Source organism: Carcharodon carcharias, chromosome 20, assembly GCF_017639515.1.
Source record: "Carcharodon carcharias isolate sCarCar2 chromosome 20, sCarCar2.pri, whole genome shotgun sequence".
Classification (NCBI taxonomy): domain Eukaryota; kingdom Metazoa; phylum Chordata; class Chondrichthyes; order Lamniformes; family Lamnidae; genus Carcharodon; species Carcharodon carcharias.
Window position 1 is genome coordinate 104,964,793 of NC_054486.1, and position 12,490 is coordinate 104,977,282.

General features: G+C 39.1%; 1 protein-coding gene across 7 annotated transcripts in view; it reads right to left on the bottom strand.

Annotated features, from left to right (window-relative positions):
• Window positions 1–12,490, bottom strand: part of foxn3 (forkhead box N3) — a 343,712-nt gene that overhangs the window by 219,165 nt on the left and 112,057 nt on the right. The window lies entirely within an intron of this gene.

Below are 12,490 nucleotides of genomic sequence, written 5' to 3' on the forward strand. Positions count from 1 at the left end.
ATGAGAAACTTCAATTATATTTAGAGACTAGAAAAACTGGGATTGTCCACCTTAGAGCAGAGGAGATTAAGAAAATCTGATAAACCAGGTAAGGCTTTGGTGAAGTAAATAAAGAGAAACTTTCCAGTGACAGATAAGTCCGTATCAGCAATGAATTGCTACCTGAAAAGGGGTGGAAACAGATTTATTTATAAAATTTTCAAAAGGGAATTGAATAAATACTTGAAGAACAAATTCACAGCAGTATGCAAAAGAGCAAGGAACAGGACAGATTGGATAACTTTACCAAACAGCCAGCACAGATACAGTGGATTGAATGGCCTCCTTCCATACAGTGTCCATCTATGATTCAATGAAGTGTTAACTAATGCTAGCTACTCTTTTTGCTTCTGCCCTGAAAAACAGACATTGATCTGTCAGCAGGTTGAGCTAGCTCCTGCACAATTCTATAAATTAAGTGTGACCATAAGGATGAATGGGAAGGCACTCTTCCTTACCGGTTTAACTAGAGCAATGCTATTCATTGGTAATAGCAATTCTATGAGACTGGTACATTTCAAAAGCCAGTAGGGTAGTAACTGCACAGCACGAAAAGACAGTGAAAGCCTCAGGTAAAAGCTAATCCCACCAGTGACTTCTGATGCTGCAAACACAACCTTATTCTTTATACATAACGGCTTCATTAGTTACCTACAGGATAACACAGATTTAGATACGACCAAATTCTTTAGTTGATATCTTTGTTGAAATCAGCATGAACATCAATGGCACAATGATGGGTCAGGCTGATCTTTAGCCGGAGTAAGGGACAGAGTTACCAGAGATTTAGCGAGGCTAAATTGTGCAAAGGCAGCTCAGGAATTTAAAACATATTGAGAAATTTGAGTACCTGGCTGATCTACCAATGTGTTTTTATTACTTTAGTTCATCTGAACTTACTATTACTGCACAGAAAAAGGACCATAAAGATATACATCCACAATTAAATGAATATCTCGTAGCTCGTGTTGCTCTATCCAAGAGCCAACCCACTTGGAGCATTTATAACAAGAAAATCTGATTTTCCACCATAATATTTGGCGGCATCTTACAGAGCCCAATGAAACAAAAAAATTGAGCAAGTTAAAGCTTCAGTTACAATGAGCTGAATGATGAAGTACATGTCAAGTTCAAGTCAAGATTGGGATGCAAAACTGATTGGATACTTTATCAAAAAGACTGCGATCCTAAGATTAACCACTTACTGCAGCTGGACAGGAGTTAATGCTTTTAAAAAGAGTAATTAGGTAAGTCAGACTGTGTGCAGACATTAAGTGCTTTATGACTGGAGGCAAATTCCAGGCTCTTTACAGGCTAAAGATTAGTGGTTTAAATTTTGTAAGAGGGCAGGATTTTTTATTACAACATTATTCCACTAGGTAAATGAATTGGTACACTGGATTTTTCCACCCACTATGACTAGAGATACCAATGTTCATTATTTAATGGATTCCACAGTACAGTGCAAATAACATTTCTGTAAACCTCAAAGCTAGTTTAGCTGTATCTGATTTAGTGAGAAAACACTTATCTATTATCAAATTATGCTTTACAGCAAATCTGAATTGATGATGTATTTCAGGATAAACAGAATCTACCATTTCGTGCACTCATATTATGTAATAGCACTATAATCACAGATCTTGATATGCACCTCATACATAGAATCCCACAGTGGTTCTAATTATGCTTTATTTCAGTGTTTTTATTAAACTGTTTCTTTTGCTCATACCATTCCCCAGCAGTAAGGCAATTAGGTGATCAAGCCAAGTCTGTTCGATATGACAATGGGATGGGAGCTTTATTTAAAGTAGCAACTGATGAGATGCTTTTCCTTTCTCAAGGTTAGAAAGAATAGAGGGGGAAATGCTTTTCTCCAGAGAGCAAGGCTGCTGCTAAAATTGATGTCTCACGGTTCAAAAGAGATTGCAAAGTGAGTCCCTTGACTTGAAGTCTAGAAATGAGATTTTCTTTTTCAATACCAATCTTAAATCGACATAATTTAGATACAATGATAAGACTTTGGATAAAGCTGCATTTCAGACTATACTGGAAGTCAGGTTGGAAAATCCAAGTCCAACACGGAACAGAGTTGTCAAATGTTACAGCATTATTGCATTCCAAAGATTAAATAAAGACCTCAATTTCCTTCTGTACCTTTAAAATAAAAAAAAATGCTGTTTTTATTATTCTGTCTTTGTTGCATTCTCTTCCGCCTTCAGAGTAGACAACAGGCTCAAACCATGGCACAAGGTCACCTCACAACCTTTGACCACTCTTCAGGAAATAGGTAAGGTTTGTGCTTCTTCCATCACCTTCCACACAACCTGACCAAGGTGGGGAAATCATGGTCACACATCTGTTTCCTACTCTTATGTGCTGAAATTCAGTGATTTTGCACAATGCTAATCTATTTTTATTTAAGATTTATTTAAAAATAAATCCTGCAATTTGCATTGCCAGATTTTGAGTTTTCTTAACTAGTTGTGATCAAACAGTATTAGAATTACAGTCCTCCTCAGTTCTACAGGATATAATGAGGGCTGCAGCTCATTGGGATATCCCACTGTTTATATTAAAAATTCAGCTATAGAAGCTAAATTAACACAACAAGTATACTTTTCCGAAGCACATAGTTTCAACAATTCCTACCATTTGTGCTCGCAAACATTGCAATTAGATTATCTTCCCATTTTGCTAACAATGCTATGACGCTGAATTGTGTGGGGTAATTTGGCATCAAGACGGAAGGAGGAAAAGAGGGAAATATGCAGAGTGCTTTATATACAACACACATGCACTACAGAAAGTCAGAACATAGTCACTGAAAAAGGCAGTGACAACTTTCATTTCTATTGACCTCACACACAGGAAGAGCAATATTTTGAAGCTCACAGCAATGGGTAACAGTGGCTGCTGAGTGGGAATGAAAACAAAGACTGAAGGATGGGGGTGGAGGGAGTGAACATTCAGTCAAAAGAGTTTTTTTTAAGGTGGCTTTTAAAAATAGACATTGGATGGCAAAGCTGAAATTTCCACAAAGTAGGGCATAATGGTTGAAAGGGTAACCACTGACTGACTATAACGGTAGGGAGAACACAGGACAGCAGAGTAGTTCAGGAGTATTTGCCTCCAAGCATAGCTGCTATATGTGAGCTAAGACAGTTTCCGACTAGTTCACCAAATAGAGAACCTTGCCATAAATCACTTGGCTACTGAAGTCATCTACTCTACTCTCCTGAAAAAGAGTGCCATGCAATAACCTTCAGGTCGACCACACTCGCCCAGCTGGAAGAAGGTTGTGGCAGCAGCGTCTACCTTAAAAATAATGGGGACCATAAACAAAAAAATAGCAAAACATCAAAAACACCCAAAAGGTCACTGTAAACTTTTTTTTTAAGTGCGTTACCTCAAATGCAGACGATCATATTCTAATGTATCATAAATACTGGATATAAAAACATGCCAAGTAACACCAATTGGAAATCCAGCAAAGCATGCAGTCTGGGCCTCATAGAACGTGAATGAACTAGCTCCGATGGTCACCTCCTTTATGGAGAGGGGATAGACTGTCAGAGCATTAGTTTATCACTATGGCAACCACTTGCTTTTTTGGCTCAATTGAACTGCATTGCTATGGCAATACATATACAAGAAAGAAATTCTTCTCCAAAGCCAAGTAACAGATGGCAATGAATTCAAAGTCACATGCACAGGTTTAATGAATGCTTGCCTCGTGCTGTAAGGCAGGCTCACTCCTCGACACACGCTTCCCATGGCTGCGGGGGGCCTGACCCTAGACACAGGTTTACAGACAAAGGCTGGTCTTTTTGGGAACGGCATGAGAGAAATGTTTAACACTACTGTTATACTGTCATATTACTAATTCAATGCTGAATTTGTCAATTTAACACCACAGCACTGAAATAGTAGTCCCACTCATTAAAAAGAGCCCCTGTAATTACCTGTCAATAGACCAAAATGATAGTCTGATGTTGCATTAGCATGCTACTGGCTCCTGCTATTGTACTTAATTCAATATCCAAGAAAACAATTGGGAACCAGCCAATCCACTTACTGGCACAAGTTGGACCTCATTAAGCCACAGACACACCAGTAGGCAAATTTTGCTATGACTATCTGCAGAAATAGACAAGGCTCTTCATTTTCTCCAAATCCCACGGCATTAATACATAAAACAAACAAAATGAATATATTCCGATAAAAGATAATAGACCCGAAACATTAGCTAAAGGCAAAATACTGTGAAAGCCGGAAATCCGAAATATTAGATGTTTCTCTCTCCACCGACTGACTAGCATTGTCCATTTTTTTTAGGTTTCCAACACAAGCAGTATTTTGTTTTTGTACACATATGGATGGTGGATTTTGAATAAAAGTTAGATTGCCAAGGCAACAGGTACCTATATCCTCTTGGCAGAAGTGGGGCAGCTTTGATGTTGGACCTCTAATTGTGCAGCTCCCATTGTAAACAACTGTACACGTCTTTGGCATCCAGCTACAAAATCACCTCCCAGCCACCCCCTCACCAATCCAATAAGACAGGTTAGATGTACCTGCCCATTATGTTAATTGTATAATTTAAGTATGTACCGGTGGAGGGCATTGATTATATGTACTCAAGCAGTCATCCAAAAGGAAACTTACTGACACGGTGGATTGGGAGAATTATGAGCTAAACACTTAGATTTATTCACAAGTGAAATATTACAAAGAAAGTTTGGCTTCTGGTCTCCTACTTAACCACCTTGCTATTAGGAGTTTCACACATGCTCATATCGACCTATCAGAACTACTTCACTTAATCCATTCAATTAAGTTTGCCCAGGCTGTTTCCTTAAATTTCGAAACTTTTGTCTGTATGTTTCAGGGACCAACTCATATGCACTCAAAATGGCCTTTTTCACCACATCATAATCCCTAGAAACCTCATCTGACAGTGAAGCATAAATTTCCTGTGCTCTACCTGTCAATTTGCTCTGCATGGGCAATATCAAGTTTTCCTTTGGCCAATTCATCTGGTTAGCTATCTTCTCAAATGAAATAAAGAATGCTTTAACATCCCTTTCCTCAAATTTTGGAAGAGCTTGTACAAATTTAAACATCTCCCCACTGGGTTCTGTTCTGGAAATAAGTCCTGCCTCACCCCCTGGTATCTCTTTTTTAACTGCCAGGGTTTTAAGCTGGAATTCTCCATCTTTTTCTCTGTCCTCCTTTTCTAACTTCATCATTTCTAACTCACTTTGAAATGTCTTCTCTCTTTCCTTTTCTGCTGCCTCTAGTTCCAATTTTTAAATTTGCATCTGAAATTGAACCCATTCCAATGAACCACACCTTGGAAAACTCGGCCAATAAGACGTAGGAGCAGAAGTAGGCCATTCGGCCCATCGAGTCTGCTCCACCATTCAAATAAGATCATGGCTGATCTGATAATCCTCAACTCCACCTTCCTGCCTTTTCCCATAAGCCTTGACTCCTTTACTGATTAAAAATCCATCTATCTCGGCCTTGAATACACTTAGCGACGCAGCCTCTTCAGGCCTCTGCTCTAAGGAATTCCACAGATTCACCCTCTGAGAAAAGAAATTCCTCATCTCTGTTTAAAATGGGTGCCTCTTACTATGAGATTATGCCCTCTGGTTCTGGACTCTCCCACAAGGAGAAACAACCTCTCAGCATCTACCTGCCAAGCCCCCTAAGAATCTTATATGTTTCAATAAGGTTGCCTCTCGTTTCTCTAAACTCCAATGAGAACAGGGCCAACCTACTCAATCTCTCCTCATAAGAAAATCCCTCTATACCCAGAATTAACCTCATGAACCTTCTCTGGATTGCCCCCAATGCCAGTATATCCTTCCTTAGATAAGGGGGCCAAAACTGTTCACAGTATTCTAAGTGTGGTCTCTTGGCTATTCCTTACAATTGCAAATGCTGTGCCATCTCTTCGATTATCTCTGCCTTCCTAGATTTGCCAGACAATCCCACTCTTAATTTACTTGCCAATTCAATTAACCCTGTTTTTAGGACCCCTTGTAAAATCGTCACGGACATCTGCTCCACTTGCAGGAAAGCTTTATCAGTTTCCAGTGCCATCTTATTTCTGACAGTACAAACCTGGTGTTTCCTTTTAGCTTTTATTACTTACTAAATCTACACCCAAACCGTTGAAGTCTTTTGGCCAAAATATCCTGGACAATCCCCCAAAATCTGTCATGATCCACTGGGGACAGTGCGCTGTAATATCAAGCCCCAATGTTTTCCGAGTTGCAGCAAATGTGAAAAGTTTGACCAAACCACTAGACCACCCCAAATCTACCTAACTGTTTAATTTAGGTTAACAGAATGCGAGCACCAGGTTGTAAACTTAATAAGTAAATAACTGTTTATTGAACAAACTATCAACCAGTGGCAAAGAGATATGAACAGCTAATTTCTAACACTATAATGTAAACTTCACCCCCTCCTTAAATCCCTATATACACACACATACAAGACACATAAGACACACAAAAACATGGATTTTAAGGGTGGGATAAAACAGTTCAATAGCACCAATTCCGGTTTTTCAGGATTCGATGGGCTGATTTTGATTGATGTCTTCCAAATTCTTTTCAATTCTTGTTGCTGACACGAGATGGTCTTCCAACAGGTCTTGTTCCTTTCATGCTATGAGCTATTCTGCTGCACAGCTTCTCACACAAAGCCTGGTCGCCTGGTCAGGAGCCAATTAAAATGTTGTTGCCAGGCAACTCCCTTGGTCCAGGGCTCCTTTCTGGCACCATCCTGTCTTTCATGGCACACACTGTTCCAGGACTGCAACATTGTATCTCTCTCTCATCCTGTTCTAATGAACATGTCTTTCAACCTGCAGCCATTGTAATTTAACCCACAGTCCAACAGAAAATAATAAGATATGTTCTTTACAACAGTCCAACAGAAATAAAAATATATGTTCCTTACAATACTGATATATTAGCTACATGCTATTCTTCAATTCATCTTAATCAGTATATAGCAAGAGGCCTATCATAAATGGGTGTGGTGCATTCATTGGGAGGAGGGAAAAGAGAATGAGGAGGAGCTAGGGTGAGATTTTGGGAACAAAGAGGAAAATTAATGCATTCAAGTAGAAACTGTTCTTCATCTTATAAAAAGTTGTATTCACTCTTGAAACTGAATATGCAAAACAGTCTAAGTAACAAGATGGAAGATCATTTTCACACGTAAATGGGAGGGTAAGGGAGGCACTGCACATGCTCAGTGCCCCACTCATCAGCATCAAAATCAGTGGCAATTTTAATGAAAAGTGTCAATGGCACAGTCAGCAGTTTTCCAACACTAACCTTCACTTTTAAGATATTTAAAAATTCCCTAGTTAACTTTGCACTGATTGAAGCTCTACCATAGCCATCATTAAACTGCAGTACGAGGTGGCTTTCTATACTAGTGCTCCAACTAGCCAACTTCATTCCCAAGTTACACTGTAGTTCGACTTGTGTTAACATAAAGCTGAAATCACTTTGCAGGGACACAAACTCCATATTAGAGATGGTCTTAACCATGCCTGCAAGATGCTTGCCATAACCTGTACAAATTGCCAAAACAGCAGTCTGTTTTAATGAGAAGGATGTGCATGGTGTGCTCAATTAAAACATCTCAATCATACAGTAGGCTGCATTCTTAAGGTTCCAGATATCAATAAGAAAATATGGAACAGAAAATGAAAATGGTCATTCAGCCCACTGTGCTTATTCTTGCTATGGAAGACATCTGCCTTCGCCCATCACAAAATCTGCTGAGAAAAATTTCTAACCACTGGTAAAATTTCCAGCTTGAAGTTCTGGCAAGTTTCCAAAAAATATACCAAAGAGCTATCAAGGTTATAAATTACACCACTCGACCGTAATTAGGTGAATTTACAGATATTTCCAAATTCCAATAGCACAAGAATCGCTACTTTGCGCGCACTCAATTATTTATCAATGCACCCCATTCTTAGCCACTTTCTTTTTAACTACTCTTTTAAAAAGGAGTTAATCGACTCAATAGCAGATGCATTTAATAGCCTTGTTTCGCCACAGTAGTGGCTACAAACTACTGATCCCTAGACTCATTAGAATTTCTATTCTGCCCAATTTCTACACTCAGCCTCCAATTACAGCTTAAGTAAATAAAACTGCATACATCCACAGTAAGACTTCAACAGATAAACAGACTAAGGATGTTAAAATTAATAGCACTCATTCGCAATGGTTTAATTTTAAGTATCACTAAGCATGATCTTTCTAAGTAGTGATTCTGCAATCCACGTTGCTACCATTTATATCAGAAGTTAGTGGCCGAGGGCAAGTTTTGAATGTAAATCTGGTTTGTCAAACATAACAAACATGAAAGTAAGCTCTCTCAGCTACACTGATTTTCACTTCACTTTCTTTCCCATGTAACTGATTTAGCATAGTGCTATTGCAGGCAGGAATGGGCAAAAAACCATGCCACCAATGACCTGAAATTATCCTATCCAAGTCCTTACAACAATGAAGCAGATTCATTGCCAAGAGCTGGGAAAAGGTTGGCACTAAAATAACTGCAGCCTGTTTAAAATCAATAGCTAGCTAAGCGTGTCAGCAAAGCTTGTTTTATCTAGACCTTTTTTTGATTCATTCAGGGGATGTGGACATCACTGGCAAGGCCAAAAAAAAACAGAAAATGCTGGAAAAACTCAGCAGGTCTAACAGCATCTGTGGAGAGAAAGAGAGAGTTAACATTTCAAGTCCATATGACTCTTCTTCAGCTCAGATTAATGGAATTTAAATTCCACCAGCTGCCGTGGTGGGACTTGAACCCATGTTCGCAGGACATTAGCCTGGGCCTCTGGATTACAAGACAACACCACTATGCCACCATCTCCCCTGGTTCTGCTAAGTGATTTCTCCAATTTTCTTTACCATACCAACCACTGCATTACCCGAATTATGGTGATGTTCAACCAGCTCTTCTAATATGTCTGTTGAATGTCTGGATTTAGTAAGTCGGAGTCAGTCTCAAGGGGCTGGTAAAACTTCATAGTTAAAATTAAGCCAGAACAGCATAAGTCTCAGCTGTTATTTTTCCAGTAGCAAGAGTTCCAAAGGCTGCAGCAGCAGATTGGGGAACAGGGTAGAAAACATCACAGTGAGATTGGGAACTGGTACATCAGAGAATTGGGATCCCACAATATTGTGTGTCTAAAGCATAGGCTTCAAACAAGGCTGTGAAAGATCATGGTATTTCTGCACATTTGGGAATGAGTACAAGTACAATGTCCAGAAAATTTTGCACTGTGTATTTTTTTTATGACCAGTATTTGAGATATTGAAAATACATATTACAGAGCATTTAAGATTGGGAGGGGAGTGGACTAAGCACAAAGTTCAAAAACCACACATCTAGTCTATTCAATTTCTTTCCATGACCTAAAATTCACTGACAGGAAAGAGGATTTGCACAGTGAGTTTTTGCTCATTTAAAGATGCCTGCAGATATTTGCTTAAGGAGTTCCACTGTAACTGCAAACATCAACATCAAAACATACGCAGATGCATGTACGGTAGTTTTAAAGTTAATTGGACTGTTGGAGAAACAGCCTTGCGATATCAGTGGGGCGGCTTTTATAGCAATTGGGCTGAGAGCCAGCACAGGAAACCTCTTCAAGAAATGGCTCTGTGATCATAAACAGACACTAAATGGGGTTTAAGGGTTCAATCCCAACACCCAAAGCTTCATTCACCTCATTTATTTCTAACTCCAAATGACTGCACCAGAGCATGTGGGAGATTCCTAGCTATTGCATGAATTGTTGAACAGTTAATAAACAGGCATTGTTGAAGTAACATCCAAAAAATCAACTCATAGCGGGCAATTTAAAAAAACCAATGAAAACCGGAGTATTCTCAAAGATGTAGCAATGCTGACTGAAATACCCATTTCCTGTTGGCACGCACATCCAACAATTCAGCAATGAATCAGAGAACAAATCTGGTATGGAGGTTTCACTTAACAAGGGACAGCATGCTCTCAGTCTCTGATCGTGTATACACTCCTCTGACAATTTTAGTTCCTATTGTTGCAGCTAGTTTACACAATGCAGGTGTAACTGAATGCTTAACATAAGACAATTTCATATAGGGAAAACCTGGGAGAGATGTAATTGCTACTTGATTCAATTGTGCTCTGAAGTAAAGTGAGCTTAACTGTTTTGCTTCTCCACTGTGCCAGAGAGACACTTCTTAAAAACTGACCCACTGGGGCTAAACTGTGCTATGCTAAAACATGCACTCAGACCACTGCAGGGAAATTGAAGGGAGAACATTGTGATGCTCTACCTTGAGCAAACTACATGATTATCACATCAAGGCACTGCACAGAACAACTAAACAGGTAGCAAAAAAAAATGTTTGCTCATTAATCACTGTCACAGAGGCAGTTTTACAGTACTTTTTCATCAGAAAGAAAAGCTTATTCCAAAATAACACCTTTATGCAATGAAACATTCTAAAAATATTATAATGGCTGCAGTGTCTTTTATCAAAGTTAGCCCTTCCATTTGTAAATATATGACATATGCATTGCAGTTGGGAGTTGGTCCAAAATGTATATATGTATACTGAAACATTTCAACGCTGACCTGTGTTTAATCCACACAAAAAGTCAAAGTAAACAAATTTACAAACCAAGCTTTTCCTCTAATTCCTAAACGGCTTTTTATTCATTAATCTATCAACACAACAACATTACAACAAAAAAGGGGAAAAAGTTAGAACTACTTAGTAAAATATTAGCTGAAACAATAATTGGCTGGTGCAATTATTTTTAAAGGCCACTCAATTACTTTGTTACTAACTGCTGCTGCAGCATTTTAGTACATAATGAGATGTTGCAGTTGTTATTTTATTGAAACCACACGTAGACTGTGCAAAACCAATTGCTTACGAGTCTTTAAAGGCGAAAGTATGATTTCCATAAGAATTTGGTTTCAACAGAGTAGATTGGGCCTTCATGCAATAGTGTAAAGGGATGACAGTGAGTCTGCGGCCCGTTTTCCATCTCTCCCGATTCTTATTGCTATTCACTTCACCAGAAGAGATTTAAAACGGGTTGCCGATTCACTATTACAAAGTCAAAATTACAGAAGACTGCGGAGGCCAAGTCACTGAATATATTTGAGAAGGAAATAGAGATATTTCCGGACTCTAAAGATGTCAAGGGGTATGGGGAGAGAACAGGAGTATGGCGTTGAAATAGACGATCAGCCTTGATCATATTGAATGGCAGAGTAGGCTTGAAGGGCTGAATGACCTACTCCTGCTCCTATTTTCTATTCAACTGCGTTTACAGGTGTATGTATAATACAAAATAGTCATCTGAAGCTGAAATACACAACTTAGGATTGACATACAAAAAGATTTGTTTGAATTAAAACCCTATTTATGCTGCAGAACCAATGAAGCTGCAAACAGCATGTGATGTGCACTTCCTTGAATGGGACTTGGCAAAATTGCACTTCCACTCAACTTTGACAACTACAGAACTACACTTGTGCAGTTAATATAGTCACATCTGCAACTTGGCTGTTCTTTTGACAGATGACCTGTACAATGTAAAGTAAAATCGCACGACAGTCAGCCATGAGCCAAGGCTACCTGCAGCCTGAAAAAATTCCAGCACATCCAACGGTGACTCTTTCCACTGCTGGATCTTTAGATTCTAAAGGTAGATCAACAGCAACTTGTTTTTAGGTAGTGTTTTTAACTTAGTAAAGCCAAAGCACTTCTCAGGAGCGTAATCAGGCTAAAAAAATTCAAAACCATTTTCCCTGTAATGGTGTTTCCTACCTCTGGATTTATATGCTGCCTCATTTAAATTACAGTGCTACCTCTAGAGGTAGTACGAAAATATAAAATGAAGTATTAATGCTCCAAGCACTTTAGTGTGTTGTCTAAGGCATCCACAAGGATAACAATACAACAAACTGACATTGACTGCCAAGTGATGTTTTGCAGCATCCACTATTTTGTTCTGGCTACCGTGGTATTTTGCTCTCAATCCTACAATATGGCAAATTGCTGGCTTTTACAAGCAAGAGACCGAAAGGAAGAGGGTGAGAGATAGGATGCAAAGACAGGAGCAGGCTCGCTAAAGGAAAGATAGAATGTGAAAAAGATTGCAAGAGAGCTGGAGGTAAAGTGCAAGACAGAAAGGGCATGTGAGAGAGAGAATATACGAAAAGAACCAGAGAAGGAATGCAAAGGAGTGTATACGAGACCAAAGGGACAGTGCACAGAGCAGACGGAATGTAAGAGAGAGAGAACGAGAGCACGAATATGCGAGGGGGAGACAGAGAATGCAAAACTACAAAAGTCTATTTTCCTCCATTTCGATGCTTTACATGATG